The sequence below is a fragment of the Anomaloglossus baeobatrachus genome, unplaced genomic scaffold (genome assembly GCF_048569485.1).
Source record: "Anomaloglossus baeobatrachus isolate aAnoBae1 unplaced genomic scaffold, aAnoBae1.hap1 Scaffold_3112, whole genome shotgun sequence".
In the NCBI taxonomy this organism is placed as follows: Eukaryota; Metazoa; Chordata; class Amphibia; order Anura; family Aromobatidae; genus Anomaloglossus; species Anomaloglossus baeobatrachus.
The window spans coordinates 61728-88179 of record NW_027442523.1 but is presented as its reverse complement, the minus strand read 5'-3'; the positions used below and the strand labels follow the sequence as shown (position 1 = coordinate 88179).

General features: G+C 46.6%; 16 non-coding genes across 16 annotated transcripts; all 16 read right to left on the bottom strand.

The window, feature by feature from the left end:
• Positions 1-1818: 1818 nt before the first annotated feature.
• LOC142268880 (U2 spliceosomal RNA) lies at positions 1819-2009 on the bottom strand. The gene has a single exon (XR_012734466.1). It is a non-coding gene; the product is annotated as a U2 spliceosomal RNA (small nuclear RNA).
• Positions 2010-3399: 1390 nt separating this feature from the next.
• LOC142268879 (U2 spliceosomal RNA) lies at positions 3400-3590 on the bottom strand. The gene has a single exon (XR_012734465.1). It is a non-coding gene; the product is annotated as a U2 spliceosomal RNA (small nuclear RNA).
• A 1390-nt stretch (positions 3591-4980) lies between these two features.
• Positions 4981-5171, bottom strand: LOC142268878 (U2 spliceosomal RNA). Its single transcript, XR_012734464.1, has one exon. It is a non-coding gene; the product is annotated as a U2 spliceosomal RNA (small nuclear RNA).
• A 1390-nt stretch (positions 5172-6561) lies between these two features.
• On the bottom strand, positions 6562-6752 carry LOC142268877 (U2 spliceosomal RNA). The gene has a single exon (XR_012734463.1). It is a non-coding gene; the product is annotated as a U2 spliceosomal RNA (small nuclear RNA).
• A 1390-nt stretch (positions 6753-8142) lies between these two features.
• Positions 8143-8333, bottom strand: LOC142268876 (U2 spliceosomal RNA). The gene has a single exon (XR_012734462.1). It is a non-coding gene; the product is annotated as a U2 spliceosomal RNA (small nuclear RNA).
• Positions 8334-9723: 1390 nt separating this feature from the next.
• Positions 9724-9914, bottom strand: LOC142268875 (U2 spliceosomal RNA). The gene has a single exon (XR_012734461.1). It is a non-coding gene; the product is annotated as a U2 spliceosomal RNA (small nuclear RNA).
• Positions 9915-11301: 1387 nt separating this feature from the next.
• On the bottom strand, positions 11302-11492 carry LOC142268874 (U2 spliceosomal RNA). Its single transcript, XR_012734460.1, has one exon. It is a non-coding gene; the product is annotated as a U2 spliceosomal RNA (small nuclear RNA).
• A 1390-nt stretch (positions 11493-12882) lies between these two features.
• On the bottom strand, positions 12883-13073 carry LOC142268873 (U2 spliceosomal RNA). The gene has a single exon (XR_012734459.1). It is a non-coding gene; the product is annotated as a U2 spliceosomal RNA (small nuclear RNA).
• A 1390-nt stretch (positions 13074-14463) lies between these two features.
• On the bottom strand, positions 14464-14654 carry LOC142268871 (U2 spliceosomal RNA). The gene has a single exon (XR_012734458.1). It is a non-coding gene; the product is annotated as a U2 spliceosomal RNA (small nuclear RNA).
• Positions 14655-16044: 1390 nt separating this feature from the next.
• Positions 16045-16235, bottom strand: LOC142268869 (U2 spliceosomal RNA). The gene has a single exon (XR_012734456.1). It is a non-coding gene; the product is annotated as a U2 spliceosomal RNA (small nuclear RNA).
• Positions 16236-17623: 1388 nt separating this feature from the next.
• Positions 17624-17814, bottom strand: LOC142268868 (U2 spliceosomal RNA). The gene has a single exon (XR_012734455.1). It is a non-coding gene; the product is annotated as a U2 spliceosomal RNA (small nuclear RNA).
• Positions 17815-19202: 1388 nt separating this feature from the next.
• On the bottom strand, positions 19203-19393 carry LOC142268867 (U2 spliceosomal RNA). The gene has a single exon (XR_012734454.1). It is a non-coding gene; the product is annotated as a U2 spliceosomal RNA (small nuclear RNA).
• A 1387-nt stretch (positions 19394-20780) lies between these two features.
• On the bottom strand, positions 20781-20964 carry LOC142268835 (U2 spliceosomal RNA). The gene has a single exon (XR_012734425.1). It is a non-coding gene; the product is annotated as a U2 spliceosomal RNA (small nuclear RNA).
• Positions 20965-22352: 1388 nt separating this feature from the next.
• LOC142268866 (U2 spliceosomal RNA) lies at positions 22353-22543 on the bottom strand. The gene has a single exon (XR_012734453.1). It is a non-coding gene; the product is annotated as a U2 spliceosomal RNA (small nuclear RNA).
• A 1388-nt stretch (positions 22544-23931) lies between these two features.
• LOC142268865 (U2 spliceosomal RNA) lies at positions 23932-24122 on the bottom strand. Its single transcript, XR_012734452.1, has one exon. It is a non-coding gene; the product is annotated as a U2 spliceosomal RNA (small nuclear RNA).
• A 1387-nt stretch (positions 24123-25509) lies between these two features.
• LOC142268864 (U2 spliceosomal RNA) lies at positions 25510-25700 on the bottom strand. Its single transcript, XR_012734451.1, has one exon. It is a non-coding gene; the product is annotated as a U2 spliceosomal RNA (small nuclear RNA).
• Between the last annotated feature and the right edge of the window lie 752 nt (positions 25701-26452).

The following is a 26452-nucleotide window of genomic DNA, read 5'->3' as shown; positions in this document are numbered from 1 at the left end:
CAGACCTCCAACCGGGTGTTAGTTTCTCAGCCCAAAGCTGACCAGACCTCCGACCGGGATTATAAAAATTTCCCTTCCTAGCCAGAAGGCCGGGATAGGGTAATATGCTCAAAAAGTATGAAAAGGCAAGGTACGGTGTGCTACAGAGCCCAAGGCTTGCCGGGGTCCCAAGCCAGCAAGCTCAGACTCACTCCAGGGTCGTCAGTCCTGGGGCACGTTGTACCATAGCCCCCCACCCTTACTCAGTCTAATAGCCTCGATCCTGGTAGGGCCATGTTTTCCTCTAGATGAATATACTATCCACCCAGAGTACTAGCAAGCGCAACCTTCCAGTGTGCATTGTATCATTGTACTAAGGTGGCCTGGAGCTTAAACCACCTCTTCGAACAACACTACACTTGATCTTAGCCAAAAGGCCGAGAAGCGATAACCAGAATTGGTTTGGGCCTCGAGTGGCACCCTGGCCTATGCCGGACACATCTTAGGGAGAGAGAGCGAGAGGGAGACAAACCCACGCCTACACAAGACATTTTGTCACCCAAGCCAACCCTTGAAAAGGCTGCTTTGCAGAGCCAAAACAAGAAGAATGGTGCGTTTTGCAGCCGCCGCCCCCCACTGCAATGAATCTGAATAACTCCTCCTTTAGGGCGCAAGCAACTCCCCTCCCCCTTGCAGTCTTTCCAATTCACGATACAAAAAGACGGACAGGACAGGTTGCCTGACTTTCCGTCACTGCCACCCTTTGCCATCCTTACCCGTAGAAAGCCCTTTCATCATCCCCAAACCCTAATCTTTTCCCTTTCCTTCCCAGCCCCCAAACCCTGCCCTCTGTACCTTTCTCACCACCCGCTTCCCTTCTCCTGTCATCCCCCTACCACCCGGGAAAAAAAGAGATTGCCCCCTCCTTCCACTAGCCCACCCTCCCACCCAAAGAACAACTTCTTCTGCGCAGCTTGTTTTCTAGGCAGCAGCGCTATTGTGATGTCATCGGGGGGCATTGTGACAAGCCGCCAGTGTTCCGTCTCTTCATGTTGTGCACAGTTCAAACGGAAAATACATCAACAGGCAGACTACAGAAAAGCTTACTATCAAAGGTTAGAGGGGGGCTTTCTCAGAGGGCTTTTTACAGTTTTTCTATTCCCAATTAGCCGTTTAAGTGTACTTATTGAAAGTAGTAATTCTTTCATAGGCCGCCCTTTCTTAGTATTTGACGTTCCTTATATTGCGGTATGAGGCTTCGCAGTAGGTTGCAAACATTCATCACCCATGACTGTCCCCAATTGAGCTCAGAAGCTCAATGTCTATCATGACCTCTCTTTTAGAATGTCCAAGAGCAAGCAAACTATTCCTCCAGGAGAGGGCGCCAACAGACTACTAAAGAGATCATCATTACTCAAAGAAAACCCCAAAAACCAATGCATGATAGGAATAAACAGGTAACTTTCTTTGGAGTGGAAGCGGAGAGATCGCACCAGATGCCAATTCTAGATGTTATCACACCTGTGGTCACTGCAGCAGCAGGTGAATCCACTTTGTCCAAAAGGGATCTATTCCATTCAATTGCAAATGATCTAGATAAGACAGAGAACTGCAGCACGGGGACATAGCCGAGTTGGTCAGGTTGAGTGGTGATGAGTTTGCTATTTGGATGAATAAAGAAAGTCAAAAGTGTGAAAGATAAAAAACAAAAGGAGGAAGTGTGAAAAGTGAATGGGCCAAATTGAGGTGCATATGAAGACGTATGCTTTCTTCCAATTCATTAAATCGGGCTAATATGAATCAGGTGAATTGAGTTCTGCTTTTGGAAACTGGGTTAAGAAGGGGTGCACCGTTCCTGGAGGTACTGCAATACCAGGTCAATGCGTGGAGTGGACAGAGCAAGCTCTTTTTCCATCTCCCTGTTCTAAAAATCCATTTAATATATGGTCCCCAGATAGGGGACGTATCAGATATTAAACTGATAAGAACAGATACTACACTTGATCTTAGCCAAAAGGCCGAGAAGCGATAACCAGAATTGGTTTGGGCCTCGAGTGGCACCCTGGCCTATGCCGGACACATCTTAGGGAGAGAGAGCGAGAGGGAGACAAACCCACGCCTACACAAGACATTTTGTCACCCAAGCCAACCCTTGAAAAGGCTGCTTTGCAGAGCCAAAACAAGAAGAATGGTGCGTTTTGCAGCCGCCGCCCCCCACTGCAATGAATCTGAATAACTCCTCCTTTAGGGCGCAAGCAACTCCCCTCCCCCTTGCAGTCTTTCCAATTCACGATACAAAAAGACGGACAGGACAGGTTGCCTGACTTTCCGTCACTGCCACCCTTTGCCATCCTTACCCGTAGAAAGCCCTTTCATCATCCCCAAACCCTAATCTTTTCCCTTTCCTTCCCAGCCCCCAAACCCTGCCCTCTGTACCTTTCTCACCACCCGCTTCCCTTCTCCTGTCATCCCCCTACCACCCGGGAAAAAAAGAGATTGCCCCCTCCTTCCACTAGCCCACCCTCCCACCCAAAGAACAACTTCTTCTGCGCAGCTTGTTTTCTAGGCAGCAGCGCTATTGTGATGTCATCGGGGGGCATTGTGACAAGCCGCCAGTGTTCCGTCTCTTCATGTTGTGCACAGTTCAAACGGAAAATACATCAACAGGCAGACTACAGAAAAGCTTACTATCAAAGGTTAGAGGGGGGCTTTCTCAGAGGGCTTTTTACAGTTTTTCTATTCCCAATTAGCCGTTTAAGTGTACTTATTGAAAGTAGTAATTCTTTCATAGGCCGCCCTTTCTTAGTATTTGACGTTCCTTATATTGCGGTATGAGGCTTCGCAGTAGGTTGCAAACATTCATCACCCATGACTGTCCCCAATTGAGCTCAGAAGCTCAATGTCTATCATGACCTCTCTTTTAGAATGTCCAAGAGCAAGCAAACTATTCCTCCAGGAGAGGGCGCCAACAGACTACTAAAGAGATCATCATTACTCAAAGAAAACCCCAAAAACCAATGCATGATAGGAATAAACAGGTAACTTTCTTTGGAGTGGAAGCGGAGAGATCGCACCAGATGCCAATTCTAGATGTTATCACACCTGTGGTCACTGCAGCAGCAGGTGAATCCACTTTGTCCAAAAGGGATCTATTCCATTCAATTGCAAATGATCTAGATAAGACAGAGAACTGCAGCACGGGGACATAGCCGAGTTGGTCAGGTTGAGTGGTGATGAGTTTGCTATTTGGATGAATAAAGAAAGTCAAAAGTGTGAAAGATAAAAAACAAAAGGAGGAAGTGTGAAAAGTGAATGGGCCAAATTGAGGTGCATATGAAGACGTATGCTTTCTTCCAATTCATTAAATCGGGCTAATATGAATCAGGTGAATTGAGTTCTGCTTTTGGAAACTGGGTTAAGAAGGGGTGCACCGTTCCTGGAGGTACTGCAATACCAGGTCAATGCGTGGAGTGGACAGAGCAAGCTCTTTTTCCATCTCCCTGTTCTAAAAATCCATTTAATATATGGTCCCCAGATAGGGGACGTATCAGATATTAAACTGATAAGAACAGATACTACACTTGATCTTAGCCAAAAGGCCGAGAAGCGATAACCAGAATTGGTTTGGGCCTCGAGTGGCACCCTGGCCTATGCCGGACACATCTTAGGGAGAGAGAGCGAGAGGGAGACAAACCCACGCCTACACAAGACATTTTGTCACCCAAGCCAACCCTTGAAAAGGCTGCTTTGCAGAGCCAAAACAAGAAGAATGGTGCGTTTTGCAGCCGCCGCCCCCCACTGCAATGAATCTGAATAACTCCTCCTTTAGGGCGCAAGCAACTCCCCTCCCCCTTGCAGTCTTTCCAATTCACGATACAAAAAGACGGACAGGACAGGTTGCCTGACTTTCCGTCACTGCCACCCTTTGCCATCCTTACCCGTAGAAAGCCCTTTCATCATCCCCAAACCCTAATCTTTTCCCTTTCCTTCCCAGCCCCCAAACCCTGCCCTCTGTACCTTTCTCACCACCCGCTTCCCTTCTCCTGTCATCCCCCTACCACCCGGGAAAAAAAGAGATTGCCCCCTCCTTCCACTAGCCCACCCTCCCACCCAAAGAACAACTTCTTCTGCGCAGCTTGTTTTCTAGGCAGCAGCGCTATTGTGATGTCATCGGGGGGCATTGTGACAAGCCGCCAGTGTTCCGTCTCTTCATGTTGTGCACAGTTCAAACGGAAAATACATCAACAGGCAGACTACAGAAAAGCTTACTATCAAAGGTTAGAGGGGGGCTTTCTCAGAGGGCTTTTTACAGTTTTTCTATTCCCAATTAGCCGTTTAAGTGTACTTATTGAAAGTAGTAATTCTTTCATAGGCCGCCCTTTCTTAGTATTTGACGTTCCTTATATTGCGGTATGAGGCTTCGCAGTAGGTTGCAAACATTCATCACCCATGACTGTCCCCAATTGAGCTCAGAAGCTCAATGTCTATCATGACCTCTCTTTTAGAATGTCCAAGAGCAAGCAAACTATTCCTCCAGGAGAGGGCGCCAACAGACTACTAAAGAGATCATCATTACTCAAAGAAAACCCCAAAAACCAATGCATGATAGGAATAAACAGGTAACTTTCTTTGGAGTGGAAGCGGAGAGATCGCACCAGATGCCAATTCTAGATGTTATCACACCTGTGGTCACTGCAGCAGCAGGTGAATCCACTTTGTCCAAAAGGGATCTATTCCATTCAATTGCAAATGATCTAGATAAGACAGAGAACTGCAGCACGGGGACATAGCCGAGTTGGTCAGGTTGAGTGGTGATGAGTTTGCTATTTGGATGAATAAAGAAAGTCAAAAGTGTGAAAGATAAAAAACAAAAGGAGGAAGTGTGAAAAGTGAATGGGCCAAATTGAGGTGCATATGAAGACGTATGCTTTCTTCCAATTCATTAAATCGGGCTAATATGAATCAGGTGAATTGAGTTCTGCTTTTGGAAACTGGGTTAAGAAGGGGTGCACCGTTCCTGGAGGTACTGCAATACCAGGTCAATGCGTGGAGTGGACAGAGCAAGCTCTTTTTCCATCTCCCTGTTCTAAAAATCCATTTAATATATGGTCCCCAGATAGGGGACGTATCAGATATTAAACTGATAAGAACAGATACTACACTTGATCTTAGCCAAAAGGCCGAGAAGCGATAACCAGAATTGGTTTGGGCCTCGAGTGGCACCCTGGCCTATGCCGGACACATCTTAGGGAGAGAGAGCGAGAGGGAGACAAACCCACGCCTACACAAGACATTTTGTCACCCAAGCCAACCCTTGAAAAGGCTGCTTTGCAGAGCCAAAACAAGAAGAATGGTGCGTTTTGCAGCCGCCGCCCCCCACTGCAATGAATCTGAATAACTCCTCCTTTAGGGCGCAAGCAACTCCCCTCCCCCTTGCAGTCTTTCCAATTCACGATACAAAAAGACGGACAGGACAGGTTGCCTGACTTTCCGTCACTGCCACCCTTTGCCATCCTTACCCGTAGAAAGCCCTTTCATCATCCCCAAACCCTAATCTTTTCCCTTTCCTTCCCAGCCCCCAAACCCTGCCCTCTGTACCTTTCTCACCACCCGCTTCCCTTCTCCTGTCATCCCCCTACCACCCGGGAAAAAAAGAGATTGCCCCCTCCTTCCACTAGCCCACCCTCCCACCCAAAGAACAACTTCTTCTGCGCAGCTTGTTTTCTAGGCAGCAGCGCTATTGTGATGTCATCGGGGGGCATTGTGACAAGCCGCCAGTGTTCCGTCTCTTCATGTTGTGCACAGTTCAAACGGAAAATACATCAACAGGCAGACTACAGAAAAGCTTACTATCAAAGGTTAGAGGGGGGCTTTCTCAGAGGGCTTTTTACAGTTTTTCTATTCCCAATTAGCCGTTTAAGTGTACTTATTGAAAGTAGTAATTCTTTCATAGGCCGCCCTTTCTTAGTATTTGACGTTCCTTATATTGCGGTATGAGGCTTCGCAGTAGGTTGCAAACATTCATCACCCATGACTGTCCCCAATTGAGCTCAGAAGCTCAATGTCTATCATGACCTCTCTTTTAGAATGTCCAAGAGCAAGCAAACTATTCCTCCAGGAGAGGGCGCCAACAGACTACTAAAGAGATCATCATTACTCAAAGAAAACCCCAAAAACCAATGCATGATAGGAATAAACAGGTAACTTTCTTTGGAGTGGAAGCGGAGAGATCGCACCAGATGCCAATTCTAGATGTTATCACACCTGTGGTCACTGCAGCAGCAGGTGAATCCACTTTGTCCAAAAGGGATCTATTCCATTCAATTGCAAATGATCTAGATAAGACAGAGAACTGCAGCACGGGGACATAGCCGAGTTGGTCAGGTTGAGTGGTGATGAGTTTGCTATTTGGATGAATAAAGAAAGTCAAAAGTGTGAAAGATAAAAAACAAAAGGAGGAAGTGTGAAAAGTGAATGGGCCAAATTGAGGTGCATATGAAGACGTATGCTTTCTTCCAATTCATTAAATCGGGCTAATATGAATCAGGTGAATTGAGTTCTGCTTTTGGAAACTGGGTTAAGAAGGGGTGCACCGTTCCTGGAGGTACTGCAATACCAGGTCAATGCGTGGAGTGGACAGAGCAAGCTCTTTTTCCATCTCCCTGTTCTAAAAATCCATTTAATATATGGTCCCCAGATAGGGGACGTATCAGATATTAAACTGATAAGAACAGATACTACACTTGATCTTAGCCAAAAGGCCGAGAAGCGATAACCAGAATTGGTTTGGGCCTCGAGTGGCACCCTGGCCTATGCCGGACACATCTTAGGGAGAGAGAGCGAGAGGGAGACAAACCCACGCCTACACAAGACATTTTGTCACCCAAGCCAACCCTTGAAAAGGCTGCTTTGCAGAGCCAAAACAAGAAGAATGGTGCGTTTTGCAGCCGCCGCCCCCCACTGCAATGAATCTGAATAACTCCTCCTTTAGGGCGCAAGCAACTCCCCTCCCCCTTGCAGTCTTTCCAATTCACGATACAAAAAGACGGACAGGACAGGTTGCCTGACTTTCCGTCACTGCCACCCTTTGCCATCCTTACCCGTAGAAAGCCCTTTCATCATCCCCAAACCCTAATCTTTTCCCTTTCCTTCCCAGCCCCCAAACCCTGCCCTCTGTACCTTTCTCACCACCCGCTTCCCTTCTCCTGTCATCCCCCTACCACCCGGGAAAAAAAGAGATTGCCCCCTCCTTCCACTAGCCCACCCTCCCACCCAAAGAACAACTTCTTCTGCGCAGCTTGTTTTCTAGGCAGCAGCGCTATTGTGATGTCATCGGGGGGCATTGTGACAAGCCGCCAGTGTTCCGTCTCTTCATGTTGTGCACAGTTCAAACGGAAAATACATCAACAGGCAGACTACAGAAAAGCTTACTATCAAAGGTTAGAGGGGGGCTTTCTCAGAGGGCTTTTTACAGTTTTTCTATTCCCAATTAGCCGTTTAAGTGTACTTATTGAAAGTAGTAATTCTTTCATAGGCCGCCCTTTCTTAGTATTTGACGTTCCTTATATTGCGGTATGAGGCTTCGCAGTAGGTTGCAAACATTCATCACCCATGACTGTCCCCAATTGAGCTCAGAAGCTCAATGTCTATCATGACCTCTCTTTTAGAATGTCCAAGAGCAAGCAAACTATTCCTCCAGGAGAGGGCGCCAACAGACTACTAAAGAGATCATCATTACTCAAAGAAAACCCCAAAAACCAATGCATGATAGGAATAAACAGGTAACTTTCTTTGGAGTGGAAGCGGAGAGATCGCACCAGATGCCAATTCTAGATGTTATCACACCTGTGGTCACTGCAGCAGCAGGTGAATCCACTTTGTCCAAAAGGGATCTATTCCATTCAATTGCAAATGATCTAGATAAGACAGAGAACTGCAGCACGGGGACATAGCCGAGTTGGTCAGGTTGAGTGGTGATGAGTTTGCTATTTGGATGAATAAAGAAAGTCAAAAGTGTGAAAGATAAAAAACAAAAGGAGGAAGTGTGAAAAGTGAATGGGCCAAATTGAGGTGCATATGAAGACGTATGCTTTCTTCCAATTCATTAAATCGGGCTAATATGAATCAGGTGAATTGAGTTCTGCTTTTGGAAACTGGGTTAAGAAGGGGTGCACCGTTCCTGGAGGTACTGCAATACCAGGTCAATGCGTGGAGTGGACAGAGCAAGCTCTTTTTCCATCTCCCTGTTCTAAAAATCCATTTAATATATGGTCCCCAGATAGGGGACGTATCAGATATTAAACTGATAAGAACAGATACTACACTTGATCTTAGCCAAAAGGCCGAGAAGCGATAACCAGAATTGGTTTGGGCCTCGAGTGGCACCCTGGCCTATGCCGGACACATCTTAGGGAGAGAGAGCGAGAGGGAGACAAACCCACGCCTACACAAGACATTTTGTCACCCAAGCCAACCCTTGAAAAGGCTGCTTTGCAGAGCCAAAACAAGAAGAATGGTGCGTTTTGCAGCCGCCGCCCCCCACTGCAATGAATCTGAATAACTCCTCCTTTAGGGCGCAAGCAACTCCCCTCCCCCTTGCAGTCTTTCCAATTCACGATACAAAAAGACGGACAGGACAGGTTGCCTGACTTTCCGTCACTGCCACCCTTTGCCATCCTTACCCGTAGAAAGCCCTTTCATCATCCCCAAACCCTAATCTTTTCCCTTTCCTTCCCAGCCCCCAAACCCTGCCCTCTGTACCTTTCTCACCACCCGCTTCCCTTCTCCTGTCATCCCCCTACCACCCGGGAAAAAAAGAGATTGCCCCCTCCTTCCACTAGCCCACCCTCCCACCCAAAGAACAACTTCTTCTGCGCAGCTTGTTTTCTAGGCAGCAGCGCTATTGTGATGTCATCGGGGGGCATTGTGACAAGCCGCCAGTGTTCCGTCTCTTCATGTTGTGCACAGTTCAAACGGAAAATACATCAACAGGCAGACTACAGAAAAGCTTACTATCAAAGGTTAGAGGGGGGCTTTCTCAGAGGGCTTTTTACAGTTTTTCTATTCCCAATTAGCCGTTTAAGTGTACTTATTGAAAGTAGTAATTCTTTCATAGGCCGCCCTTTCTTAGTATTTGACGTTCCTTATATTGCGGTATGAGGCTTCGCAGTAGGTTGCAAACATTCATCACCCATGACTGTCCCCAATTGAGCTCAGAAGCTCAATGTCTATCATGACCTCTCTTTTAGAATGTCCAAGAGCAAGCAAACTATTCCTCCAGGAGAGGGCGCCAACAGACTACTAAAGAGATCATCATTACTCAAAGAAAACCCCAAAAACCAATGCATGATAGGAATAAACAGGTAACTTTCTTTGGAGTGGAAGCGGAGAGATCGCACCAGATGCCAATTCTAGATGTTATCACACCTGTGGTCACTGCAGCAGCAGGTGAATCCACTTTGTCCAAAAGGGATCTATTCCATTCAATTGCAAATGATCTAGATAAGACAGAGAACTGCAGCACGGGGACATAGCCGAGTTGGTCAGGTTGAGTGGTGATGAGTTTGCTATTTGGATGAATAAAGAAAGTCAAAAGTGTGAAAGATAAAAAACAAAAGGAGGAAGTGTGAAAAGTGAATGGGCCAAATTGAGGTGCATATGAAGACGTATGCTTTCTTCCAATTCATTAAATCGGGCTAATATGAATCAGGTGAATTGAGTTCTGCTTTTGGAAACTGGGTTAAGAAGGGGTGCACCGTTCCTGGAGGTACTGCAATACCAGGTCAATGCGTGGAGTGGACAGAGCAAGCTCTTTTTCCATCTCCCTGTTCTAAAAATCCATTTAATATATGGTCCCCAGATAGGGGACGTATCAGATATTAAACTGATAAGAACAGATACTACACTTGATCTTAGCCAAAAGGCCGAGAAGCGATAACCAGAATTGGTTTGGGCCTCGAGTGGCACCCTGGCCTATGCCGGACACATCTTAGGGAGAGAGAGCGAGAGGGAGACAAACCCACGCCTACACAAGACATTTTGTCACCCAAGCCAACCCTTGAAAAGGCTGCTTTGCAGAGCCAAAACAAGAAGAATGGTGCGTTTTGCAGCCGCCGCCCACTGCAATGAATCTGAATAACTCCTCCTTTAGGGCGCAAGCAACTCCCCTCCCCCTTGCAGTCTTTCCAATTCACGATACAAAAAGACGGACAGGACAGGTTGCCTGACTTTCCGTCACTGCCACCCTTTGCCATCCTTACCCGTAGAAAGCCCTTTCATCATCCCCAAACCCTAATCTTTTCCCTTTCCTTCCCAGCCCCCAAACCCTGCCCTCTGTACCTTTCTCACCACCCGCTTCCCTTCTCCTGTCATCCCCCTACCACCCGGGAAAAAAAGAGATTGCCCCCTCCTTCCACTAGCCCACCCTCCCACCCAAAGAACAACTTCTTCTGCGCAGCTTGTTTTCTAGGCAGCAGCGCTATTGTGATGTCATCGGGGGGCATTGTGACAAGCCGCCAGTGTTCCGTCTCTTCATGTTGTGCACAGTTCAAACGGAAAATACATCAACAGGCAGACTACAGAAAAGCTTACTATCAAAGGTTAGAGGGGGGCTTTCTCAGAGGGCTTTTTACAGTTTTTCTATTCCCAATTAGCCGTTTAAGTGTACTTATTGAAAGTAGTAATTCTTTCATAGGCCGCCCTTTCTTAGTATTTGACGTTCCTTATATTGCGGTATGAGGCTTCGCAGTAGGTTGCAAACATTCATCACCCATGACTGTCCCCAATTGAGCTCAGAAGCTCAATGTCTATCATGACCTCTCTTTTAGAATGTCCAAGAGCAAGCAAACTATTCCTCCAGGAGAGGGCGCCAACAGACTACTAAAGAGATCATCATTACTCAAAGAAAACCCCAAAAACCAATGCATGATAGGAATAAACAGGTAACTTTCTTTGGAGTGGAAGCGGAGAGATCGCACCAGATGCCAATTCTAGATGTTATCACACCTGTGGTCACTGCAGCAGCAGGTGAATCCACTTTGTCCAAAAGGGATCTATTCCATTCAATTGCAAATGATCTAGATAAGACAGAGAACTGCAGCACGGGGACATAGCCGAGTTGGTCAGGTTGAGTGGTGATGAGTTTGCTATTTGGATGAATAAAGAAAGTCAAAAGTGTGAAAGATAAAAAACAAAAGGAGGAAGTGTGAAAAGTGAATGGGCCAAATTGAGGTGCATATGAAGACGTATGCTTTCTTCCAATTCATTAAATCGGGCTAATATGAATCAGGTGAATTGAGTTCTGCTTTTGGAAACTGGGTTAAGAAGGGGTGCACCGTTCCTGGAGGTACTGCAATACCAGGTCAATGCGTGGAGTGGACAGAGCAAGCTCTTTTTCCATCTCCCTGTTCTAAAAATCCATTTAATATATGGTCCCCAGATAGGGGACGTATCAGATATTAAACTGATAAGAACAGATACTACACTTGATCTTAGCCAAAAGGCCGAGAAGCGATAACCAGAATTGGTTTGGGCCTCGAGTGGCACCCTGGCCTATGCCGGACACATCTTAGGGAGAGAGAGCGAGAGGGAGACAAACCCACGCCTACACAAGACATTTTGTCACCCAAGCCAACCCTTGAAAAGGCTGCTTTGCAGAGCCAAAACAAGAAGAATGGTGCGTTTTGCAGCCGCCGCCCCCCACTGCAATGAATCTGAATAACTCCTCCTTTAGGGCGCAAGCAACTCCCCTCCCCCTTGCAGTCTTTCCAATTCACGATACAAAAAGACGGACAGGACAGGTTGCCTGACTTTCCGTCACTGCCACCCTTTGCCATCCTTACCCGTAGAAAGCCCTTTCATCATCCCCAAACCCTAATCTTTTCCCTTTCCTTCCCAGCCCCCAAACCCTGCCCTCTGTACCTTTCTCACCACCCGCTTCCCTTCTCCTGTCATCCCCCTACCACCCGGGAAAAAAAGAGATTGCCCCCTCCTTCCACTAGCCCACCCTCCCACCCAAAGAACAACTTCTTCTGCGCAGCTTGTTTTCTAGGCAGCAGCGCTATTGTGATGTCATCGGGGGGCATTGTGACAAGCCGCCAGTGTTCCGTCTCTTCATGTTGTGCACAGTTCAAACGGAAAATACATCAACAGGCAGACTACAGAAAAGCTTACTATCAAAGGTTAGAGGGGGGCTTTCTCAGAGGGCTTTTTACAGTTTTTCTATTCCCAATTAGCCGTTTAAGTGTACTTATTGAAAGTAGTAATTCTTTCATAGGCCGCCCTTTCTTAGTATTTGACGTTCCTTATATTGCGGTATGAGGCTTCGCAGTAGGTTGCAAACATTCATCACCCATGACTGTCCCCAATTGAGCTCAGAAGCTCAATGTCTATCATGACCTCTCTTTTAGAATGTCCAAGAGCAAGCAAACTATTCCTCCAGGAGAGGGCGCCAACAGACTACTAAAGAGATCATCATTACTCAAAGAAAACCCCAAAAACCAATGCATGATAGGAATAAACAGGTAACTTTCTTTGGAGTGGAAGCGGAGAGATCGCACCAGATGCCAATTCTGGATGTTATCACACCTGTGGTCACTGCAGCAGCAGGTGAATCCACTTTGTCCAAAAGGGATCTATTCCATTCAATTGCAAATGATCTAGATAAGACAGAGAACTGCAGCACGGGGACATAGCCGAGTTGGTCAGGTTGAGTGGTGATGAGTTTGCTATTTGGATGAATAAAGAAAGTCAAAAGTGTGAAAGATAAAAAACAAAAGGAGGAAGTGTGAAAAGTGAATGGGCCAAATTGAGGTGCATATGAAGACGTATGCTTTCTTCCAATTCATTAAATCGGGCTAATATGAATCAGGTGAATTGAGTTCTGCTTTTGGAAACTGGGTTAAGAAGGGGTGCACCGTTCCTGGAGGTACTGCAATACCAGGTCAATGCGTGGAGTGGACAGAGCAAGCTCTTTTTCCATCTCCCTGTTCTAAAAATCCATTTAATATATGGTCCCCAGATAGGGGACGTATCAGATATTAAACTGATAAGAACAGATACTACACTTGATCTTAGCCAAAAGGCCGAGAAGCGATAACCAGAATTGGTTTGGGCCTCGAGTGGCACCCTGGCCTATGCCGGACACATCTTAGGGAGAGAGAGCGAGAGGGAGACAAACCCACGCCTACACAAGACATTTTGTCACCCAAGCCAACCCTTGAAAAGGCTGCTTTGCAGAGCCAAAACAAGAAGAATGGTGCGTTTTGCAGCCGCCGCCCCCCACTGCAATGAATCTGAATAACTCCTCCTTTAGGGCGCAAGCAACTCCCCTCCCCCTTGCAGTCTTTCCAATTCACGATACAAAAAGACGGACAGGACAGGTTGCCTGACTTTCCGTCACTGCCACCCTTTGCCATCCTTACCCGTAGAAAGCCCTTTCATCATCCCCAAACCCTAATCTTTTCCCTTTCCTTCCCAGCCCCCAAACCCTGCCCTCTGTACCTTTCTCACCACCCGCTTCCCTTCTCCTGTCATCCCCCTACCACCCGGGAAAAAAAGAGATTGCCCCCTCCTTCCACTAGCCCACCCTCCCACCCAAAGAACAACTTCTTCTGCGCAGCTTGTTTTCTAGGCAGCAGCGCTATTGTGATGTCATCGGGGGGCATTGTGACAAGCCGCCAGTGTTCCGTCTCTTCATGTTGTGCACAGTTCAAACGGAAAATACATCAACAGGCAGACTACAGAAAAGCTTACTATCAAAGGTTAGAGGGGGGCTTTCTCAGAGGGCTTTTTACAGTTTTTCTATTCCCAATTAGCCGTTTAAGTGTACTTATTGAAAGTAGTAATTCTTTCATAGGCCGCCCTTTCTTAGTATTTGACGTTCCTTATATTGCGGTATGAGGCTTCGCAGTAGGTTGCAAACATTCATCACCCATGACTGTCCCCAATTGAGCTCAGAAGCTCAATGTCTATCATGACCTCTCTTTTAGAATGTCCAAGAGCAAGCAAACTATTCCTCCAGGAGAGGGCGCCAACAGACTACTAAAGAGATCATCATTACTCAAAGAAAACCCCAAAAACCAATGCATGATAGGAATAAACAGGTAACTTTCTTTGGAGTGGAAGCGGAGAGATCGCACCAGATGCCAATTCTAGATGTTATCACACCTGTGGTCACTGCAGCAGCAGGTGAATCCACTTTGTCCAAAAGGGATCTATTCCATTCAATTGCAAATGATCTAGATAAGACAGAGAACTGCAGCACGGGGACATAGCCGAGTTGGTCAGGTTGAGTGGTGATGAGTTTGCTATTTGGATGAATAAAGAAAGTCAAAAGTGTGAAAGATAAAAAACAAAAGGAGGAAGTGTGAAAAGTGAATGGGCCAAATTGAGGTGCATATGAAGACGTATGCTTTCTTCCAATTCATTAAATCGGGCTAATATGAATCAGGTGAATTGAGTTCTGCTTTTGGAAACTGGGTTAAGAAGGGGTGCACCGTTCCTGGAGGTACTGCAATACCAGGTCAATGCGTGGAGTGGACAGAGCAAGCTCTTTTTCCATCTCCCTGTTCTAAAAATCCATTTAATATATGGTCCCCAGATAGGGGACGTATCAGATATTAAACTGATAAGAACAGATACTACACTTGATCTTAGCCAAAAGGCCGAGAAGCGATAACCAGAATTGGTTTGGGCCTCGAGTGGCACCCTGGCCTATGCCGGACACATCTTAGGGAGAGAGAGCGAGAGGGAGACAAACCCACGCCTACACAAGACATTTTGTCACCCAAGCCAACCCTTGAAAAGGCTGCTTTGCAGAGCCAAAACAAGAAGAATGGTGCGTTTTGCAGCCGCCGCCCCCCACTGCAATGAATCTGAATAACTCCTCCTTTAGGGCGCAAGCAACTCCCCTCCCCCTTGCAGTCTTTCCAATTCACGATACAAAAAGACGGACAGGACAGGTTGCCTGACTTTCCGTCACTGCCACCCTTTGCCATCCTTACCCGTAGAAAGCCCTTTCATCATCCCCAAACCCTAATCTTTTCCCTTTCCTTCCCAGCCCCCAAACCCTGCCCTCTGTACCTTTCTCACCACCCGCTTCCCTTCTCCTGTCATCCCCCTACCACCCGGGAAAAAAAGAGATTGCCCCCTCCTTCCACTAGCCCACCCTCCCACCCAAAGAACAACTTCTTCTGCGCAGCTTGTTTTCTAGGCAGCAGCGCTATTGTGATGTCATCGGGGGGCATTGTGACAAGCCGCCAGTGTTCCGTCTCTTCATGTTGTGCACAGTTCAAACGGAAAATACATCAACAGGCAGACTACAGAAAAGCTTACTATCAAAGGTTAGAGGGGGGCTTTCTCAGAGGGCTTTTTACAGTTTTTCTATTCCCAATTAGCCGTTTAAGTGTACTTATTGAAAGTAGTAATTCTTTCATAGGCCGCCCTTTCTTAGTATTTGACGTTCCTTATATTGCGGTATGAGGCTTCGCAGTAGGTTGCAAACATTCATCACCCATGACTGTCCCCAATTGAGCTCAGAAGCTCAATGTCTATCATGACCTCTCTTTTAGAATGTCCAAGAGCAAGCAAACTATTCCTCCAGGAGAGGGCGCCAACAGACTACTAAAGAGATCATCATTACTCAAAGAAAACCCCAAAAACCAATGCATGATAGGAATAAACAGGTAACTTTCTTTGGAGTGGAAGCGGAGAGATCGCACCAGATGCCAATTCTAGATGTTATCACACCTGTGGTCACTGCAGCAGCAGGTGAATCCACTTTGTCCAAAAGGGATCTATTCCATTCAATTGCAAATGATCTAGATAAGACAGAGAACTGCAGCACGGGGACATAGCCGAGTTGGTCAGGTTGAGTGGTGATGAGTTTGCTATTTGGATGAATAAAGAAAGTCAAAAGTGTGAAAGATAAAAAACAAAAGGAGGAAGTGTGAAAAGTGAATGGGCCAAATTGAGGTGCATATGAAGACGTATGCTTTCTTCCAATTCATTAAATCGGGCTAATATGAATCAGGTGAATTGAGTTCTGCTTTTGGAAACTGGGTTAAGAAGGGGTGCACCGTTCCTGGAGGTACTGCAATACCAGGTCAATGCGTGGAGTGGACAGAGCAAGCTCTTTTTCCATCTCCCTGTTCTAAAAATCCATTTAATATATGGTCCCCAGATAGGGGACGTATCAGATATTAAACTGATAAGAACAGATACTACACTTGATCTTAGCCAAAAGGCCGAGAAGCGATAACCAGAATTGGTTTGGGCCTCGAGTGGCACCCTGGCCTATGCCGGACACATCTTAGGGAGAGAGAGCGAGAGGGAGACAAACCCACGCCTACACAAGACATTTTGTCACCCAAGCCAACCCTTGAAAAGGCTGCTTTGCAGAGCCAAAACAAGAAGAATGGTGCGTTTTGCAGCCGCCGCCCCACTGCAATGAATCTGAATAACTCCTCCTTTAGGGCGCAAGCAACTCCCCTCCCCCTTGCAGTCTTTCCAATTCACGATACAAAAAGACGGACAGGACAGGTTGCCTGACTTTCCGTCACTGCCACCCTTTGCCATCCTTACCCGTAGAAAGCCCTTTCATCATCCCCAAACCCTAATCTTTTCCCTTTCCTTCCCAGCCCCCAAACCCTGCCCTCTGTACCTTTCTCACCACCCGCTTCCCTTCTCCTGTCATCCCCCTACCACCCGGGAAAAAAAGAGATTGCCCCCTCCTTCCACTAGCCCACCCTCCCACCCAAAGAACAACTTCTTCTGCGCAGCTTGTTTTCTAGGCAGCAGCGCTATTGTGATGTCATCGGGGGGCATTGTGACAAGCCGCCAGTGTTCCGTCTCTTCATGTTGTGCACAGTTCAAACGGAAAATACATCAACAGGCAGACTACAGAAAAGCTTACTATCAAAGGTTAGAGGGGGGCTTTCTCAGAGGGCTTTTTACAGTTTTTCTATTCCCAATTAGCCGTTTAAGTGTACTTATTGAAAGTAGTAATTCTTTCATAGGCCGCCCTTTCTTAGTATTTGACGTTCCTTATATTGCGGTATGAGGCTTCGCAGTAGGTTGCAAACATTCATCACCCATGACTGTCCCCAATTGAGCTCAGAAGCTCAATGTCTATCATGACCTCTCTTTTAGAATGTCCAAGAGCAAGCAAACTATTCCTCCAGGAGAGGGCGCCAACAGACTACTAAAGAGATCATCATTACTCAAAGAAAACCCCAAAAACCAATGCATGATAGGAATAAACAGGTAACTTTCTTTGGAGTGGAAGCGGAGAGATCGCACCAGATGCCAATTCTAGATGTTATCACACCTGTGGTCACTGCAGCAGCAGGTGAATCCACTTTGTCCAAAAGGGATCTATTCCATTCAATTGCAAATGATCTAGATAAGACAGAGAACTGCAGCACGGGGACATAGCCGAGTTGGTCAGGTTGAGTGGTGATGAGTTTGCTATTTGGATGAATAAAGAAAGTCAAAAGTGTGAAAGATAAAAAACAAAAGGAGGAAGTGTGAAAAGTGAATGGGCCAAATTGAGGTGCATATGAAGACGTATGCTTTCTTCCAATTCATTAAATCGGGCTAATATGAATCAGGTGAATTGAGTTCTGCTTTTGGAAACTGGGTTAAGAAGGGGTGCACCGTTCCTGGAGGTACTGCAATACCAGGTCAATGCGTGGAGTGGACAGAGCAAGCTCTTTTTCCATCTCCCTGTTCTAAAAATCCATTTAATATATGGTCCCCAGATAGGGGACGTATCAGATATTAAACTGATAAGAACAGATACTACACTTGATCTTAGCCAAAAGGCCGAGAAGCGATAACCAGAATTGGTTTGGGCCTCGAGTGGCACCCTGGCCTATGCCGGACACATCTTAGGGAGAGAGAGCGAGAGGGAGACAAACCCACGCCTACACAAGACATTTTGTCACCCAAGCCAACCCTTGAAAAGGCTGCTTTGCAGAGCCAAAACAAGAAGAATGGTGCGTTTTGCAGCCGCCGCCCACTGCAATGAATCTGAATAACTCCTTCCTTTAGGGCGCAAGCAACTCCCCTCCCCCTTGCAGTCTTTCCAATTCACGATACAAAAAGACGGACAGGACAGGTTGCCTGACTTTCCGTCACTGCCACCCTTTGCCATCCTTACCCGTAGAAAGCCCTTTCATCATCCCCAAACCCTAATCTTTTCCCTTTCCTTCCCAGCCCCCAAACCCTGCCCTCTGTACCTTTCTCACCACCCGCTTCCCTTCTCCTGTCATCCCCCTACCACCCGGGAAAAAAAGAGATTGCCCCCTCCTTCCACTAGCCCACCCTCCCACCCAAAGAACAACTTCTTCTGCGCAGCTTGTTTTCTAGGCAGCAGCGCTATTGTGATGTCATCGGGGGGCATTGTGACAAGCCGCCAGTGTTCCGTCTCTTCATGTTGTGCACAGTTCAAACGGAAAATACATCAACAGGCAGACTACAGAAAAGCTTACTATCAAAGGTTAGAGGGGGGCTTTCTCAGAGGGCTTTTTACAGTTTTTCTATTCCCAATTAGCCGTTTAAGTGTACTTATTGAAAGTAGTAATTCTTTCATAGGCCGCCCTTTCTTAGTATTTGACGTTCCTTATATTGCGGTATGAGGCTTCGCAGTAGGTTGCAAACATTCATCACCCATGACTGTCCCCAATTGAGCTCAGAAGCTCAATGTCTATCATGACCTCTCTTTTAGAATGTCCAAGAGCAAGCAAACTATTCCTCCAGGAGAGGGCGCCAACAGACTACTAAAGAGATCATCATTACTCAAAGAAAACCCCAAAAACCAATGCATGATAGGAATAAACAGGTAACTTTCTTTGGAGTGGAAGCGGAGAGATCGCACCAGATGCCAATTCTAGATGTTATCACACCTGTGGTCACTGCAGCAGCAGGTGAATCCACTTTGTCCAAAAGGGATCTATTCCATTCAATTGCAAATGATCTAGATAAGACAGAGAACTGCAGCACGGGGACATAGCCGAGTTGGTCAGGTTGAGTGGTGATGAGTTTGCTATTTGGATGAATAAAGAAAGTCAAAAGTGTGAAAGATAAAAAACAAAAGGAGGAAGTGTGAAAAGTGAATGGGCCAAATTGAGGTGCATATGAAGACGTATGCTTTCTTCCAATTCATTAAATCGGGCTAATATGAATCAGGTGAATTGAGTTCTGCTTTTGGAAACTGGGTTAAGAAGGGGTGCACCGTTCCTGGAGGTACTGCAATACCAGGTCAATGCGTGGAGTGGACAGAGCAAGCTCTTTTTCCATCTCCCTGTTCTAAAAATCCATTTAATATATGGTCCCCAGATAGGGGACGTATCAGATATTAAACTGATAAGAACAGATACTACACTTGATCTTAGCCAAAAGGCCGAGAAGCGATAACCAGAATTGGTTTGGGCCTCGAGTGGCACCCTGGCCTATGCCGGACACATCTTAGGGAGAGAGAGCGAGAGGGAGACAAACCCACGCCTACACAAGACATTTTGTCACCCAAGCCAACCCTTGAAAAGGCTGCTTTGCAGAGCCAAAACATGAAGAATGGTGCGTTTTGCAGCCGCCGCCCACTGCAATGAATCTGAATAACTCCTCCTTTAGGGCGCAAGCAACTCCCCTCCCCCTTGCAGTCTTTCCAATTCACGATACAAAAAGACGGACAGGACAGGTTGCCTGACTTTCCGTCACTGCCACCCTTTGCCATCCTTACCCGTAGAAAGCCCTTTCATCATCCCCAAACCCTAATCTTTTCCCTTTCCTTCCCAGCCCCCAAACCCTGCCCTCTGTACCTTTCTCACCACCCGCTTCCCTTCTCCTGTCATCCCCCTACCACCCGGGAAAAAAAGAGATTGCCCCCTCCTTCCACTAGCCCACCCTCCCACCCAAAGAACAACTTCTTCTGCGCAGCTTGTTTTCTAGGCAGCAGCGCTATTGTGATGTCATCGGGGGGCATTGTGACAAGCCGCCAGTGTTCCGTCTCTTCATGTTGTGCACAGTTCAAACGGAAAATACATCAACAGGCAGACTACAGAAAAGCTTACTATCAAAGGTTAGAGGGGGGCTTTCTCAGAGGGCTTTTTACAGTTTTTCTATTCCCAATTAGCCGTTTAAGTGTACTTATTGAAAGTAGTAATTCTTTCATAGGCCGCCCTTTCTTAGTATTTGACGTTCCTTATATTGCGGTATGAGGCTTCGCAGTAGGTTGCAAACATTCATCACCCATGACTGTCCCCAATTGAGCTCAGAAGCTCAATGTCTATCATGACCTCTCTTTTAGAATGTCCAAGAGCAAGCAAACTATTCCTCCAGGAGAGGGCGCCAACAGACTACTAAAGAGATCATCATTACTCAAAGAAAACCCCAAAAACCAATGCATGATAGGAATAAACAGGTAACTTTCTTTGGAGTGGAAGCGGAGAGATCGCACCAGATGCCAATTCTAGATGTTATCACACCTGTGGTCACTGCAGCAGCAGGTGAATCCACTTTGTCCAAAAGGGATCTATTCCATTCAATTGCAAATGATCTAGATAAGACAGAGAACTGCAGCACGGGGACATAGCCGAGTTGGTCAGGTTGAGTGGTGATGAGTTTGCTATTTGGATGAATAAAGAAAGTCAAAAGTGTGAAAGATAAAAAACAAAAGGAGGAAGTGTGAAAAGTGAATGGGCCAAATTGAGGTGCATATGAAGACGTATGCTTTCTTCCAATTCATTAAATCGGGCTAATATGAATCAGGTGAATTGAGTTCTGCTTTTGGAAACTGGGTTAAGAAGGGGTGCACCGTTCCTGGAGGTACTGCAATACCAGGTCAATGCGTGGAGTGGACAGAGCAAAGTACTAGCAAGCGCACCTTCCAGTGTGCATTGTATCATTGTACTAAGGTGGCCTGGAGCTTAAACCACCTCTTCGAACAACACTACACTTGTATCTTAGCCCAAAAGGCCGAGAAGCGATAACCAGAATTGGGTTTGGGCCTCGAGTGGCACCCTGGCCTATGCCGGACACATCTTAGGGAGAGAGAGCGAGAGGGAGACAAACCCACGCCTACACAAGACATTTTGTCACCCAAGCCAACCCTTGAAAAGGCTGCTTTGCAGAGCCAAAACAAGAAGAATGGTGCGTTTTGCAGCCGCCGCCCACTGCAATGAATCTGAATAACTCCTCCTTTAGGGCGCAAGCAACTCCCCTCCCCCTTGCAGTCTTTCCAATTCACGATACAAAAAGACGGACAGGACAGGTTGCCTGACTTTCCGTCACTGCCACCCTTTGCCATCCTTACCCGTAGAAAGCCCTTTCATCATCCCCAAACCCTAATCTTTTCCCTTTCCTTCCCAGCCCCCAAACCCTGCCCTCTGTACCTTTCTCACCACCCGCTTCCCTTCTCCTGTCATCCCCCTACCACCCGGGAAAAAAAGAGATTGCCCCCTCCTTCCACTAGCCCACCCTCCCACCCAAAGAACAACTTCTTCTGCGCAGCTTGTTTTCTAGGCAGCAGCGCTATTGTGATGTCATCGGGGGGCATTGTGACAAGCCGCCAGTGTTCCGTCTCTTCATGTTGTGCACAGTTCAAACGGAAAATACATCAACAGGCAGACTACAGAAAAGCTTACTATCAAAGGTTAGAGGGGGGCTTTCTCAGAGGGCTTTTTACAGTTTTTCTATTCCCAATTAGCCGTTTAAGTGTACTTATTGAAAGTAGTAATTCTTTCATAGGCCGCCCTTTCTTAGTATTTGACGTTCCTTATATTGCGGTATGAGGCTTCGCAGTAGGTTGCAAACATTCATCACCCATGACTGTCCCCAATTGAGCTCAGAAGCTCAATGTCTATCATGACCTCTCTTTTAGAATGTCCAAGAGCAAGCAAACTATTCCTCCAGGAGAGGGCGCCAACAGACTACTAAAGAGATCATCATTACTCAAAGAAAACCCCAAAAACCAATGCATGATAGGAATAAACAGGTAACTTTCTTTGGAGTGGAAGCGGAGAGATCGCACCAGATGCCAATTCTAGATGTTATCACACCTGTGGTCACTGCAGCAGCAGGTGAATCCACTTTGTCCAAAAGGGATCTATTCCATTCAATTGCAAATGATCTAGATAAGACAGAGAACTGCAGCACGGGGACATAGCCGAGTTGGTCAGGTTGAGTGGTGATGAGTTTGCTATTTGGATGAATAAAGAAAGTCAAAAGTGTGAAAGATAAAAAACAAAAGGAGGAAGTGTGAAAAGTGAATGGGCCAAATTGAGGTGCATATGAAGACGTATGCTTTCTTCCAATTCATTAAATCGGGCTAATATGAATCAGGTGAATTGAGTTCTGCTTTTGGAAACTGGGTTAAGAAGGGGTGCACCGTTCCTGGAGGTACTGCAATACCAGGTCAATGCGTGGAGTGGACAGAGCAAGCTCTTTTTCCATCTCCCTGTTCTAAAAATCCATTTAATATATGGTCCCCAGATAGGGGACGTATCAGATATTAAACTGATAAGAACAGATACTACACTTGATCTTAGCCAAAAGGCCGAGAAGCGATAACCAGAATTGGTTTGGGCCTCGAGTGGCACCCTGGCCTATGCCGGACACATCTTAGGGAGAGAGAGCGAGAGGGAGACAAACCCACGCCTACACAAGACATTTTGTCACCCAAGCCAACCCTTGAAAAGGCTGCTTTGCAGAGCCAAAACAAGAAGAATGGTGCGTTTTGCAGCCGCCGCCCACTGCAATGAATCTGAATAACTCCTCCTTTAGGGCGCAAGCAACTCCCCTCCCCCTTGCAGTCTTTCCAATTCACGATACAAAAAGACGGACAGGACAGGTTGCCTGACTTTCCGTCACTGCCACCCTTTGCCATCCTTACCCGTAGAAAGCCCTTTCATCATCCCCAAACCCTAATCTTTTCCCTTTCCTTCCCAGCCCCCAAACCCTGCCCTCTGTACCTTTCTCACCACCCGCTTCCCTTCTCCTGTCATCCCCCTACCACCCGGGAAAAAAAGAGATTGCCCCCTCCTTCCACTAGCCCACCCTCCCACCCAAAGAACAACTTCTTCTGCGCAGCTTGTTTTCTAGGCAGCAGCGCTATTGTGATGTCATCGGGGGGCATTGTGACAAGCCGCCAGTGTTCCGTCTCTTCATGTTGTGCACAGTTCAAACGGAAAATACATCAACAGGCAGACTACAGAAAAGCTTACTATCAAAGGTTAGAGGGGGGCTTTCTCAGAGGGCTTTTTACAGTTTTTCTATTCCCAATTAGCCGTTTAAGTGTACTTATTGAAAGTAGTAATTCTTTCATAGGCCGCCCTTTCTTAGTATTTGACGTTCCTTATATTGCGGTATGAGGCTTCGCAGTAGGTTGCAAACATTCATCACCCATGACTGTCCCCAATTGAGCTCAGAAGCTCAATGTCTATCATGACCTCTCTTTTAGAATGTCCAAGAGCAAGCAAACTATTCCTCCAGGAGAGGGCGCCAACAGACTACTAAAGAGATCATCATTACTCAAAGAAAACCCCAAAAACCAATGCATGATAGGAATAAACAGGTAACTTTCTTTGGAGTGGAAGCGGAGAGATCGCACCAGATGCCAATTCTAGATGTTATCACACCTGTGGTCACTAGCAGCAGCAGGTGAATCCACTTTGTCCAAAAGGGATCTATTCCATTCAATTGCAAATGATCTAGATAAGACAGAGAACTGCAGCACGGGGACATAGCCGAGTTGGTCAGGTTGAGTGGTGATGAGTTTGCTATTTGGATGAATAAAGAAAGTCAAAAGTGTGAAAGATAAAAAACAAAAGGAGGAAGTGTGAAAAGTGAATGGGCCAAATTGAGGTGCATATGAAGACGTATGCTTTCTTCCAATTCATTAAATCGGGCTAATATGAATCAGGTGAATTGAGTTCTGCTTTTGGAAACTGGGTTAAGAAGGGGTGCACCGTTCCTGGAGGTACTGCAATACCAGGTCAATGCGTGGAGTGGACAGAGCAAGCTCTTTTTCCATCTCCCTGTTCTAAAAATCCATTTAATATATGGTCCCCAGATAGGGGACGTATCAGATATTAAACTGATAAGAACAGATACTACACTTGATCTTAGCCAAAAGGCCGAGAAGCGATAACCAGAATTGGTTTGGGCCTCGAGTGGCACCCTGGCCTATGCCGGACACATCTTAGGGAGAGAGAGCGAGAGGGAGACAAACCCACGCCTACACAAGACATTTTGTCACCCAAGCCAACCCTTGAAAAGGCTGCTTTGCAGAGCCAAAACAAGAAGAATGGTGCGTTTTGCAGCCGCCGCCCACTGCAATGAATCTGAATAACTCCTCCTTTAGGGCGCAAGCAACTCCCCTCCCCCTTGCAGTCTTTCCAATTCACGATACAAAAAGACGGACAGGACAGGTTGCCTGACTTTCCGTCACTGCCACCCTTTGCCATCCTTACCCGTAGAAAGCCCTTTCATCATCCCCAAACCCTAATCTTTTCCCTTTCCTTCCCAGCCCCCAAACCCTGCCCTCTGTACCTTTCTCACCACCCGCTTCCCTTCTCCTGTCATCCCCCTACCACCCGGGAAAAAAAGAGATTGCCCCCTCCTTCCACTAGCCCACCCTCCCACCCAAAGAACAACTTCTTCTGCGCAGCTTGTTTTCTAGGCAGCAGCGCTATTGTGATGTCATCGGGGGGCATTGTGACAAGCCGCCAGTGTTCCGTCTCTTCATGTTGTGCACAGTTCAAACGGAAAATACATCAACAGGCAGACTACAGAAAAGCTTACTATCAAAGGTTAGAGGGGGGCTTTCTCAGAGGGCTTTTTACAGTTTTTCTATTCCCAATTAGCCGTTTAAGTGTACTTATTGAAAGTAGTAATTCTTTCATAGGCCGCCCTTTCTTAGTATTTGACGTTCCTTATATTGCGGTATGAGGCTTCGCAGTAGGTTGCAAACATTCATCACCCATGACTGTCCCCAATTGAGCTCAGAAGCTCAATGTCTATCATGACCTCTCTTTTAGAATGTCCAAGAGCAAGCAAACTATTCCTCCAGGAGAGGGCGCCAACAGACTACTAAAGAGATCATCATTACTCAAAGAAAACCCCAAAAACCAATGCATGATAGGAATAAACAGGTAACTTTCTTTGGAGTGGAAGCGGAGAGATCGCACCAGATGCCAATTCTAGATGTTATCACACCTGTGGTCACTGCAGCAGCAGGTGAATCCACTTTGTCCAAAAGGGATCTATTCCATTCAATTGCAAATGATCTAGATAAGACAGAGAACTGCAGCACGGGGACATAGCCGAGTTGGTCAGGTTGAGTGGTGATGAGTTTGCTATTTGGATGAATAAAGAAAGTCAAAAGTGTGAAAGATAAAAAACAAAAGGAGGAAGTGTGAAAAGTGAATGGGCCAAATTGAGGTGCATATGAAGACGTATGCTTTCTTCCAATTCATTAAATCGGGCTAATATGAATCAGGTGAATTGAGTTCTGCTTTTGGAAACTGGGTTAAGAAGGGGTGCACCGTTCCTGGAGGTACTGCAATACCAGGTCAATGCGTGGAGTGGACAGAGCAAGCTCTTTTTCCATCTCCCTGTTCTAAAAATCCATTTAATATATGGTCCCCAGATAGGGGACGTATCAGATATTAAACTGATAAGAACAGATACTACACTTGATCTTAGCCAAAAGGCCGAGAAGCGATAACCAGAATTGGTTTGGGCCTCGAGTGGCACCCTGGCCTATGCCGGACACATCTTAGGGAGAGAGAGCGAGAGGGAGACAAACCCACGCCTACACAAGACATTTTGTCACCCAAGCCAACCCTTGAAAAGGCTGCTTTGCAGAGCCAAAACAAGAAGAATGGTGCGTTTTGCAGCCGCCGCCCACTGCAATGAATCTGAATAACTCCTCCTTTAGGGCGCAAGCAACTCCCCTCCCCCTTGCAGTCTTTCCAATTCACGATACAAAAAGACGGACAGGACAGGTTGCCTGACTTTCCGTCACTGCCACCCTTTGCCATCCTTACCCGTAGAAAGCCCTTTCATCATCCCCAAACCCTAATCTTTTCCCTTTCCTTCCCAGCCCCCAAACCCTGCCCTCTGTACCTTTCTCACCACCCGCTTCCCTTCTCCTGTCATCCCCCTACCACCCGGGAAAAAAAGAGATTGCCCCCTCCTTCCACTAGCCCACCCTCCCACCCAAAGAACAACTTCTTCTGCGCAGCTTGTTTTCTAGGCAGCAGCGCTATTGTGATGTCATCGGGGGGCATTGTGACAAGCCGCCAGTGTTCCGTCTCTTCATGTTGTGCACAGTTCAAACGGAAAATACATCAACAGGCAGACTACAGAAAAGCTTACTATCAAAGGTTAGAGGGGGGCTTTCTCAGAGGGCTTTTTACAGTTTTTCTATTCCCAATTAGCCGTTTAAGTGTACTTATTGAAAGTAGTAATTCTT